Here is a 12,804-nt window from a genome sequence, read left to right as displayed (position 1 = left end):
TAAGTCCCTCCTCTTCTACTTTTTGGAAAACTTTAAGCAGGGTGGGTATTCGGGTCTTCACTAAATGTTTGATAAACCTCAGCAGTGAAACCATGTGTCCAGGAGCTTTGTTCTTAGGTAGTGTGTTGAGTGCGAATTCAATTTCATTGCTGGTAATTGGTCTGTTCAGATTTTCTGTTTCTCCCTGGGCCAGCCTTGCTAGGGTCTTTTGCCCATGTGGTGATAGGCCACAGAGATTGTACTTTTCTAGAAAATGTACTTTTCTAGAAAATGTACTTTACTTGAAAGTTGTTCATTTCTTCTAGGATATGCAGTTTGTTAGCATATAATTTTTCATAGTATTCTCTAATAATTTTTTTTCTGTGGCATCTGTAGTGATTTTTCATTTCTCATTTCTGATTTTGTGTATGTGTGTAGACTCTCTTTTTTTCCTGAGAAGTCTGACTAGGAGTTTATTTATTTTATCAAAGAACTAGCTCCTGCTTTCATCGATTACTTTCTATTGTTTTATTTTTCTCGATTTTATTTTTTTCTGCTGTAATCTTTATCATGTCCCTCCTTCTTCTGACTTTGGGCCTCAATTTTTCTTCTCTTTTAGTTTCATTAATTGTGAGTTTAGACTGTTCATATGGGATTATTGTTCTTTCCTGAGGTATGACTGTATTACAGTATACTTCCCTCTTAGCACAGCCCTCACTGTATCCCACAGATTTTTGCATTGTTGAATTGTTGTCATTTGTCTCCATATATTGCTTGTTCTCTGTTTTTATTTGGTCATTGATTCATTGGTTATTTAGGAGCATGTTGTTAAGCCTCCATGTATTTGTGGGCTTTTTCGTTTTCTTTGCATAATTTATTTCTTGTTTCATACCTTTGTGGTCTGAGAAGGTGGTTGGTACAAGTTCAATCTTTTTGAATTTACTGAGGCTCTTTTTGTTGCCTAGTATACGATGTATTCTTGACAATGTTCCATGTGCACTTGAGAAGAATCTGTATCCTACAGTTTTGGGTGTAGAGTTCTGTAGATGTGTGTTAGATCCTTCTGTTCTAGTCTAGGGTGTCATTCAGTGCCTCTGTGTCCTTACTTATTTTCTGTCTGGTTGATCTGTTGTTTGAGTGGTGTGTTGAAGTCTCCTAAAATGAATGCATTGCATTCGATTTCCCCTTTTAATTCTGTTAGTATTTATTTCACATATGTAGGTGCTCCTGTGCTGGGTGCATATATATTTATAATGGTTATATCCTCTTGTTGGACTGACTCCTTTATCATTATGTTATGTCCTTCTTTATCTCTTGTTACTTTCTTTGTTTTGAAGTCTATTTTGTCTGATACAGGTACTGGAACACCTGATTGTTTTCTCCCTATTGTTTGCATGAAATGTGCCCCATTTCCTTGAGTCCCTGTGCGGAGTTGCAGTCACCAAGCTCAGTCGCGAGATGCAAAAACAAAACAAGTCTTTATTGCTAGTTCGAACTAGGGTCTCAGCAGCCCGTCAGAACACAGGACACAATCTGAGACCCTGAACAAAGTTCCCTTTTTGCTTTTATACTTTTAGAATGTAGCAGATGCAGCAAAAACAGTTAGCAGATGTATCAAAACAGTTAGCAGATGTAGTAAAACAGTTTAGGGGCTTTCCCAGGTTTATTATACCTTTTAAGCTCATTGGTGATTATTTCTAGCTTGTTATTTTTCCAGGAGCGGGATACTTCCTCTTTCCTATTTTGTTTAGGATGGGGTTTTAATACAAAATGGAGTTAGTTAGGCTAGGCTTTACAAAATGGAGTGAGTTAGGTCAAGCTGACTTTCTGGGGGTCCCACAGAAATATCTTTTTCCATCCCTTCACTTTTGGTCTGTATGTTTTGGGTTTGAAGTGAGTCTCTTGTAGGCAGCATATAGATGGGTCTTGCTTTTGTATCCACTCTGTAACTCTGTGTCTTTTGGTTGGTGGATTCAGTTCATTTACATTTAGGGTGATTATCGTTAGATGCGTACTTACTAATGCTAACGCGTATTGCAGGCTTTGGATTTGTGGTTACCAAAGATTCAAGGGCAGCAGTACCTGCAGGGCGTGCTGCACGTCCCTAGGGGGCGAGGCGGTGCGGGAAGCCGCCTGCGCTCGCAGGTCTGTGCGAAATACTACAAAGTTCGAAAACGGGCGCGGGGGTCGGGGCGGGGCGCGGCGGCCCACGAGCCCCTACCTTCGACCAATCGGCGGCCGCAGCGGGCGCCTGTGGGGCCGCACTTTCTCCTCTGCGCCGGGTGGTGAGGAAGTCGGAAGTGGCGTCTCCTCAGCTCCAGCCGGACTCCTCGGGAGCTGCCGCGGCCCGGGCGCTCTGGCTGCGGGGCCGCTGAAGGCGGTCTGACGGGCATTTCCGTGCTGACAATCTCACCGCCGCCACCGTGCCCCTCAAGACCCGCCGCCTCCCGTTAATGGGCCGCTCTCCGAGCGCGTGAGGGCCCCAGGGCGGGGGCAGGCGTGGGCGGCCCCTTCAGTGTGGCCCGCGCCCTGCGCTGCCCCGAGCTGTGGCGGCAGCGGCGTCTGCACCGCGGAGCCCGCGCGGCTCCCGAGAGCCCCGGCCAGGACGCGGGGCTGCGCGGAGGGCTGCCGACTCCAAAGTTGAGCGCAGGCTGGCGGCGCGGTTGGCGCCCGCCCCTGACGCTCCAGCTGCACCTGCTCCAGGCGCTGGTTCAAGGTAGGACGGGGCGCGGGCGCGGGGTCCCCCTGAGGAGCGGGCCGGTGGTGCGCAGGAGTCCCCTGAGGTGCGGGCTGGTGGGTTTACTGGGACGTGGCCGCCAGGCGGGGGTTTCTGTGAGTCTGCTGCTGCTTTGTTCCTTCATTTTTTCTTTGTTGTTATACTTCACAAATGAGGGAAATCATTCGGTACTTGTCTGTCTCTGCCTGGCTTATTTCACTGAGCATCATACCCTCCAGCTCCATGCATGTTGTTGCAAATGATAGGATTTGTTTCTTATGGCTGGATAGTATTACATTCTGTATATGTACCACCTCTTGTTTATTCATTCATCTACTGATGGAAACTTGGGTTGCTTCCATATCTCGCTCTTGTAAATAGTGCTGCAGTAAACATAGGGGTGCACATGTCTTTTTGAATCTCAGAAGTTGTTTTCTTTGGGCAGATTCCTAGGAGTGGAATTCCCGGGTCAAATAGTATTTCGATTTTTAGTTTTTTGAGGAACCTCCATACTGCTTTCCACAATGGTTGAACTAGTTTACATCCCCACCAGCAGTGTAGGAGGGCTCCCTTTTCTTCGCATCCTTGCCAGCATTTGTTGTTCCTAGTCTTTTGGATGTTGACCATCCTAACTGGCATGAGGTGATACCTCATTGTGGTTTTAATTTTAATTTCCCTGATAATTAGCGAGGTGGAGCATCTTTTCATGTGCCTGTGGACCATCTGAATTTCTTCTTTGGAAAAGTGTCTGTTCAGATACTCTGCCCAGTTTTTAATTGAATTATTTGCTTTTTGTTTGTTGTGCTGCGTGAACTGTGTATATAATTTGGATCTCAACCCCTTATCGGATCCGTCATTTATGAATATATTCTCCCATACTGTAGGATGCCTTTTTGTTCTATTGATGGTGTCCTTTGCTGTACAGAAGCTTTTCTGCTTGATATAGTCCCACTTGTTCATTTTTACTTTTGTTTCCCTTGCCCCGGGGAGATATGTTCATGAAGAAGTCGCTCATGTTTATGTCCAAGAGATTTTTGCCTATGTTTTTTTCTAAGAGTTTTATGGTTTCATGACTTACGTTCAGGTCTTTGATCCATTTCGAGTGTACTGTTGTGTGTGGGGTTAGACAATGGTCCAGTTTCATTCTCTTACACGTAGCTGTCCAAGTTTAGCCAACACCAGCTGTTGAAGAGGCTGTCATTCCCCCACCTTTCTATTTGCTGTATTTTCAAAATATATATGGTTTCAGGAGGAGATTTCCCCCGCTCTACTCATGCCGCCTCTTGAGAAAAAAAATGAAAATGTGTGTTTTAATAAGAGAAAGTATAAGGAATGGAAATTTGTTTTGTTGAGGGTAAAAGAAAGTAATTGTTCTAAAGTACAGCTGTTTATTTAAAGAGGAAGAACTCTAAATGTAAAAAAAAATTGTAGAATCTCATTTTTCAACATTAACAGCAAATTAGAATTTTGTTTTCAGTGAAAAGGACAAGTTTTCTTAAACTGTTAGTCTGCAATTAATGTTGAAAAATTGTAGAAAGTTTTCTAATTGTTTTATCAAAGCAATTTCTCATGCTTAAAGTGTCAATGAATTGTCTGAGTATTTAAGAAAATGAGATCTCAATATTAGAAGGACTAAAAGCTAAACTTTGCTAACAACTGTGTACCCTTCTGTGTCTGCCTTTGAAGTATTTTGTTGTCATTCTAGTTAAATGGATAAGTATTGCTTCATGTCAACCTCTAATCTTATGTAAGCAAGTGCCAAAGAGAGTTTCTTTTGACAACTTCCCAAAATCAAATTCAGAAAGGTGCTTTTACCTCTAGTTAACTCTGATATTTTGTAGAGGGCCCCTGGAACATGTCAGAGGAATTTTTTCTCCTCATCGGGGAAAATAGTTGGCTAATTTGGCTTATTTAACTGATATATATTTACCTGGAAAGCACTGTCAAAGCGAATGATGCTAAACCTTGTTACTGAATGTTTTGTGTTACAGAAAAATCCAAATTTTCTTATGTCAACTGTCTTTAGTAAGCTCTCATCAGATCTTTCCCCATTGTCATTTGTAAATCTTTTGTCACTTATAGTAACTGTTTTATTACTCCTAAACTAGTAAAGAACTAGATTTCAGAAGAACAGGTATTGGTTACATAGGATTAAATAAACTAAGGAAAATGATTTTGTGGCTTTATGTTTCAAATGTTGCTGATAAAGTGTTTTAAGCTTTTTCTCTTAAACTGACAACAGTTTAGTAAATGACAATATCTTTATAGGCAGGATTGAAACATTTATCTTTCTCTCTACTTAATCCCTCCAGAATTTAAAACCTCTCAGTGACTATTTTCATATTTTACACCAGTATGTTTATTTGCATAAGTTCATTAAGAGTCTGCTTTCCTTGTAAGAGGATCAATTAAAAACACAGGTTATATTACCAAGGCTTTGACTGGAATGTCATGCCTGAGAGACACGTGCATAAACTCAGATATGAACAGCTTTAAGGAACTAAGGTTGACTTTATGGAGCCAACAAAGCTCCATCGAAGAACTGGCCTGGTACCTTGCTTACAGGGTTCCCAGAAGCCTTACCAGGTGAGTAAGGAAGGTCACTTCCTGGCAAGTGCAAGAACCTCATGATGGCTTGGGGACCTTGGGAAGAGAAGAATTCACCCAAATGTACAGGTACTGCAGGCAAAACCTGAAGGCAAGTCTGGCTTGGCTTTCTAGCCTCCAGAGGCCTTTAAATGTCCAATCTGAAATTCCTTATAAAAAGTTCCTTCAAAGCACATTTAAAGGATCCTATGTAATCAGTTGGTCTTCCTGATGCACTTAACGCAAATAGTCAAGCCAAGTGTTAATTATTTTCTTAATCTAGTTACTTCTAATAAAAATGGGGGTGATTTTAGAGAAAAGTATTGTTTCAATAATGCAGCCTTATTTACACTAAATCCTAATACTAGTCATTGAGACGTAGACTAGATCCAGAATTCTAGTTTCCCCGAAATATCTAGCTATGATTCTCCAGATGTTTTAGTTTTCTCCCATCATTTCAATTAAAGTTTTACTATTTCTAGTTCTCATATTCAGCCATGCATTTTTAATCTTGTCAAGTTGTTCCAAAAAAGAAAATCCAGCTTCAGATGTTGCTACTTAACCTAATAACACGATTTGTTCTATCTTGCCTAGAAGGCATAAAACTGCAAATAGTAATAGAAATGGAACCCGAAATAGAAGCGCCAATCTTCCGAGGCCCTCTCAACTGACCAGTGATGGAGACCTAGCTGCACCCCTTACTGCGCCCCCTCTCAGCATGAAGCAACCAGAGCAGTCATGGCCTCTTTTCCCTAGCAGCAGCTAGGGTCTCTATCTGTAGAGGGGGGAATGAGAGAGGGACCATGAGCTTAGACAGAATAAGGTGAGGGCCTCCGGAAAAAGCAAGGCAGGATATTTGCAGTCAGAGCAATTGTAATAACTACATGCAAGGAAACCCCCTACCAAAACTCTGTGTTAAACATTAAGCTCTAGAGTCATTTTTCAGTGAGATCAGTTAAAGCTCAAAAGGCCAGGAGAAACTTGGCCTGGAATGTTTGAGTGTTCCGCAAATAAAGAAGGGTAGCTCAGCATAACCCGTGACCTCACTGTAAACAACCCTAGCAAACAGACACAACCCAGCCCACCTTAGGGGTCGGGCAGGTGGTACAAGTCCACACCCTAAGCCCTCTCCTCACATTATCAAAGTATGTGTGGCGTGGGATGCATCCTTCCTACTCTAATGGATTATCCCAGAAATAGTCATAAAAGATTTCTCCAACCTCTGCCGTCTGATTGTGACGACAACTTGAAACTTGTAGGTCCCACCTCTGCTGCAGTTGCAGCGGCATTCATCCTGCCAGTTCCTGGACTTGATCAGTGGAATGCAAAAAGAGATATGTAAGCTGGCCTGTGCATATAGTAAGACAACAAATCTGACTGCTTCTATATTATCTGAACTCAATCAAGAGCTAGAAGAAGTGCAAGTTGCTCCCTAATTGTGCTGTTAAAAGAAAATGTGGGATGTGAACAGTTTCCAGGAATGTGTTGTTGTAATTTGTCTGATTTTTCTCAAACTATTCAAAATCAATTGGACAATATTCATCATATTATTAATAAGTTTTCACAAATGCCTGGGTTACCTAACTGGTTTTCTTGGTTTCATTGGATATGGCCAGTAATTGTAGGTCTGCTTTTGTTATGTATCTGTATTCCTGTTCTGTTAAGGTGTGTACATAATTTAATTGGTAATTTGTTAAAAGTGTACATGCTTACATTACTCTACAAGAAGTTATGTCAAAGGAATAATCAATCTTCTCATATTTTCTTCCTTTGCTGCTTCTAAAGCTTTTCTTTTTCCTTCCTAAATACAGCCCTTTACTATAATTCATGCCTCATATTTAAAATTACCGTGTATCTTAACCCTTCCAGCTCGTAAAGATACCTCTAGACAAGTGCTAGGCATAGGAGCCATGGGGCATAAATCTGCAAAGAAGTAAAAAGCTAACCTTTTCAAAGAATATTGCTTCTCTCTCCCTTACCAACTTTAATTTACATCTCCTTGTATGGCCCTGGAAGATGGCTGGTTAGCCAGAGACGGGTTAAGATTCCTCAAGGGAGGAACAGCCTAAGACAGGCACAGTCACAGAGGGGCCATCAGGTGAGAAATTGGCGGTCAACAGAGGTGAGGCTTAGAACCTCAGCCCCCAGTTTTGAGAGAAATCTTCTGCACCCATGGCTGTTTTGTTGCCCTTGTCTAACTCGGATCAATACCTAGTCTGTAGGCACCTGACCACCTACACTTGCCTTCCTACTGCAGTAAACTCTACTTACCATCTTTATTTTACATCACAAGATTTAAAAGATAGGTTATCTTTTATGAAAAGGTAAACTGTGTTAAAAAGCTTTCTATTAGAAACTGTAATCTTTATTATGTCTGCCTACTACTTAAACATTTTATTACAAAATAAGGGGGAGATGTGGGATTAATATAGAAATCAAGTATAAAAGTCAAATGTATAATCATATATGACTTGATTATTTTTCCTGTAATTCCTGATATGTAATCAAGAACAGAACAAACAGGACCAAAACAGTTTCTGTGACCTAATTGCCCTTGCTATTGTTTCAATAACATGTAAGACGTCGCACTCCAGGAGACTGGAGACTGCTGAGGATTAAGTTTCGAGTTAGTTAATGATTGTGTATTAACTTCCCCCAAAGAATTCTACTGTTGTTAACATGTATTTGCTCAGTAAATATGAAGGGTGCCCTCTCGGCACCACTCTTGCGCTGTTAAGTCTCGAGTCCCCTGGCTGGTCCTTTCAGATCTTCCATATCTCATCGTATCTCCTCCCTTACCTGCGGGTCAGAAGCAGGGAGGCACTGACACTTTTTCCTACATTAACTGAGATGGTCATGAGGTTATTTTCCTTCATTTTGTTGATGTGGCATATTATATTGATCACTTTTCGTATGTTCAGCCATCCTTGCATTCCTGAATAAATCCCACTTGCTCATGGTGTATAATCCTTTAAATATACTGTTGAATTCTGTATGCTAGTATTTTTTGAGGCTTTTGCATCAAGGTTCATAAGAGATAGTGGTGTGTAGTTTTTTGTGGTGTTTTTATCTAACTTTGGTATTAGTGTTGTGCTGGCTTCAGACAATGAGTTAGGAAGAGTTCCTTCTTTACTTTTTTTGGAAGAATCTGAGAAGGTTTGGTATTAGCTTTTGTTTAAATGTTTGGTAGCATTTACCAGTGAAGCAGTAAGATCCAGAACTTTTCTTTGTTGGGAGATTTTTATTGAGACATAGTTAACCTATAACATTGTATTAGTTTCCGATGTACAACATAATGATGATATATATATATATATGTATATAGTGCGTAGATATATATACATGCACATATTTTTTACTGTATACATAATGTATATATTTACAATATAGTATCTCTCTTTCTCTCTATATATAAATCATTACTTTAGTAAGTTAATTAACATCTATCACCACACAGTTACAATTTTTTTTGATGATGAGAATTTTTAAGATTTACTTTCTTTGTGACTTTCAAATATATAATACAATATTGTTAACTATAGTCACTATGCTGTACATTACCCCCCAGGACTTATTTATAAATAGCTGGAAATTTATACCTATTGCCTACCTTCACCCATTTCACTGCCCCCTCCATCCTTGTCTCTGGCAACCACCAACCTGTTCTGTGTATCTATGAGTTCTGCTTTTTTGTTTTTTGTTTTGATTCCACACATAAGTATGCTGGTTCACAAGCTCTTTGGGATCTTCTCAGGTATAATCTGAAAATGGTCCCATACTTGGAGGGCAGGGAAAGACCTACAAAGATGCAGGCCATTCCAGAATGATAGGTAGCAAAGTTAGTAAGCAAAGGAATTTACAGATGAGACTTGTCTTGGGCAGCCACAAAATGAGTAGATCTTCATACCCACCCACCAAATCTTAAAGTTTACACAGAAGCTGTAACTGGGTTCGGTCATGTATACAGTCCAGATGGTATCAAACCCGCATTGCTATCTCAAGGTTATAGCCTCAGGCAGCTTCTAGGAGCAGAGAAGGCAGGCAGAGCCCACATTTTAAGGACAGGGCAGGGGTGAGGAGCCTCCAGTTGCTTGGGTCACAGGTCAATTGGTGGTCATGTCTTCTTGATGATTTCCTTCTACCCTCCATCCCTTGTGATTGGTTGTTATAATCTCATATGCTCCCTCCCCTCCCCTGCCCCTTGCATTGTGCCCTGAGTGGTCAACAAAGAGTTTCACCAGCACAGAGGGGGCTCCTTTGACAGCCGTCTGGCTGTATTGGAGACATATGCTGCAGCAACAGCACGGGTGTGTGCAAGAAGAAAACCCAGATTAGGACAATGACTCCCAAAATCAACTACGATTTTTTCCACTTGGAGCCCCATAATCCAAACTACTGATCTATTAAATCCCTTAGGCTGGGTGTTGGATCACTTAGGTCATTCAACTGTGTCCTCAGTAAATGTCCTTAATAAAGATGATAAAGTAGACTCATCAGGTATAAATACATAACATTCTGCTTGGATAATGGCACAGGTGTCTCCTTGGGAAGCCCTAATGATATGCAAATCCATCCCATTTTGGAGGACAGCTTATCTCTTACGGACACATCAGTGTTCAATAAGGACAGGCTTTCTTGGCCCTCCCTTAAGGCTTGTTGAATAAATTTCATAAGAGCTTTTATATATGCTATAACATCCTCCAGGCCAATGTGTGGGGCAAAGAGGCCAAATGATCATACATACCAGTGAAAGATGGATTGTGCTCATCTAGCTTAAAAGAGAGGGACTTGGGCAACTGTGGTTACACTGGGGTTGATTCTCCCCTATGCCCAGGGAAAACCCAGGGTACAGCAGCCCAACCACCTGGGTGGAGGCCACGGGCAAAGATCTGTGCCACATAACCATGGGTCCCGTTTGGGGCTACCTAGTATATACCTGGGCAGTACAATGAGTCAGCCCCAAACCAGTTGCCATACCTTAATGTGGCAGAATGACTGCCTAGGTTCAGTGATATCCATCCCAGATTCTTGGTACAGTTGTGCTGCTTTTGTTTAGAGTGATTTTTTAATTTTTGAACACCTAACATAAGGGTGACCCAGGGCTCAAATGTCCATAACCTGGGGTAAGCCACATAAACTCATCCCACATCTGGGCATAGCCACCAGTAGTCCTGATGGTGGTATTTTAGGGCCCTTGTGTTCAGTGAGTTGATGGGCTGTGTCTGCAGTTTTAGTGACAGGAAGAGTATCCATGCCCAGTGTTATGGATGGTGTGTGTACCCGAGGCCATGTTCCTAGATCAGTATTGGTGACATCACATGACTTAGGAGTACTAGTTCTAGCTTGTTCCTTCTTATTTATTTATTTGTTTTTATTTTTTGGTATCATTAATATACACTTACATGAACAACATTGTGGTTACTAGATTCCCCCCATTATCAAGTCCCCCCCACATACCCCATTACAGTCACTGTCCATCAGCGTAGTAAGATGCTATAGAGTCACTGCTTGTCTTCTCTGTGCTATACTGCCTTCCCCGTGCCCCCCACACACATTATGTGTGCTAATCGTAATGCCCCTTATTCCCCTTCTCCCTCCCTTCCCACCTTTCCTCCCCAGTCCTTTTCCCTTTGGTAATTGTTAGTCCATTCTTGGGTTCTGTGATTCTCCTGCTGTTTTGTTCCTTCAGTTTTTGCTTTGTTCTTATACTCCACAGATGAGTGAAATCATTTGATACTTGGCTTTCTCTGCCTGGCTTATTTCACTGAATGTAACACCCTCTAACTCCATCCATGTTGTTGTAAATGGTAGGATTTGTTACCTGCCACTTGAGGAGTATCAGTCCCTTAGGTATCATCCCAGGTTGCTGTGCGACTTGGTCTGAGTCCCATTTATTTTTTTATTTTATATTTTTATTAAGGTATGATTGATATACACTCTTATGAAGGTTTCACATGAAAAACATTTTGGTTACTACATTCACCCATATTATCGAGCCCCCCATACTCCATTGCAGTTACTGTCTATCAGTGAAGTAAGATGCCACAGAGTCACTATTTGCCTTCTCTGTGCTATACTGTCTACCCCGTGATCCTCCCCACATCATGTGTGCCAATCATAATACCCCTCAACCTCTTCTCCCTCCCTCCCCATCCACCCGCCCCCACACCTCCCCTTGGTAACCACTAGTCCCTTCTTGGAGCTGTGGTCTGCTGCTGTTTTGATCCTTCAGTTTTGCTTTGTTGTTATAGCCCACAAATGAGGGAACTCATTTGGTACGTGTCCTTCTTCGCCTAGCTTATTTTACTGAGCATAATATCCTCCAGCTCCATCCATGTTGTTGCAAATGGTAGGATTTGTTTCTTTCCTATGGCTGAATAATATTCCATTGTGTATATGTACGACCTCTTCTTTATCCACTCATCTACTCGATGCTTCCACGTCTTGGCTATTGTAAATAGTGCTGTGATAAAAAAAGGGGTGCATATCTCTTTTTGAATCTGAGAACTTGTTTTCCTGGGCAAATTCCTAGAAGTGGGATTCCCGGGTCAAATTGTATTTCTATTTTTAGTTTTTTGAGGAACCTCTATATTGCTTTCCACAATGGTTGAACTAGTTTACATTCCCACCAGCAATGTAGGAGGGTTCCCCTTTCTCCACATCCTCGCCAGCATTTCTTGTTCTTAGTCTTTTCTATGGTGGCCATCCTAACTGGTGTGAGGTGATATCTCATTGTGGTTTTAATTTACATTTCCATTGTGATTAGCGATGTGGAGCATCTTTTCATGTGCCTGCTGGTCATCTGAATTTTTTCTTTGGAGAAGTGTCTATTCAGATCCTCTGCCCATTTTTTAATTGGGTCATTTCCTTTTTGGTTGATGAGGTGTGTGAGTTCTTTATGTATTTTGGATGTTACCTCCTTGTCAGATATGTCATTTACAAATAAATACATTCTCCCATACTGTAGGATGTATTTTTGTTCTGCTGATGGTGTCCTTTGCTGTACAGAATCTTTTTAGCTTGATGTAGTCCCATTTGTTCCTTTTTGCTTTTGTTTCCCTTGGTGTTAAGTCCCTTTCAGAGCATACAGTGCACTCCTGCAGGGCTCTGATGACTTCCTCAAAGGTTAAAGTCCAGGCCCTGCTGAAGGGCAACAACCCACATTGTCTTTTGGCCCAGATGCAACAAACATTTTTGTAACCATCGGGTCACATCAGAGTCACGCTTTCCTTCCAGCCAACATACCTGGGCCAATTAGATCTGCTTCATCAACTCATGGAGATGCCAGCAGCAAATGGCGTCTGCTCTTTTTCAGAATTTTCACGAGAATTCAGTAAGTTGGTGAGTCCATTCAAGCTACTTCCAGGGAACCCAGCCATAACTGTCTATGGTCACATGGACATCCATGTTACAGGGTCTTGACAGGTCTATCACACTCAAGGCCTAGAAGGCCTTGGCCCATTTTTCAGCAGTGAAAGAAAATGCACGTCTCCTCCTAGGCCCACCTGATGCCCATTCATAAC

At 41.6% G+C, this 12,804-nt stretch overlaps 1 protein-coding gene across 1 annotated transcript in view; it reads left to right on the top strand.

The window, feature by feature from the left end:
- The first annotated feature begins 2,462 nt into the window (after positions 1 to 2,462).
- Positions 2,463 to 12,804, top strand: part of LOC140846755 (anthrax toxin receptor-like) — a 45,330-nt gene continuing 34,988 nt past the window's right edge. The window contains exon 1 of the mRNA XM_073224436.1: positions 2,463 to 2,695. The gene's annotated coding sequence lies outside the window, so the exon portion shown is untranslated. The remainder of the gene's footprint in view (positions 2,696 to 12,804) is intronic.

The sequence above is a fragment of the Manis javanica genome, chromosome 16 (assembly GCF_040802235.1).
Source record: "Manis javanica isolate MJ-LG chromosome 16, MJ_LKY, whole genome shotgun sequence".
NCBI classification, from domain to species: domain Eukaryota; kingdom Metazoa; phylum Chordata; class Mammalia; order Pholidota; family Manidae; genus Manis; species Manis javanica.
Note: the sequence above shows the minus strand (reverse complement) of the source record. Positions and strands in the feature narration are given on the sequence as shown.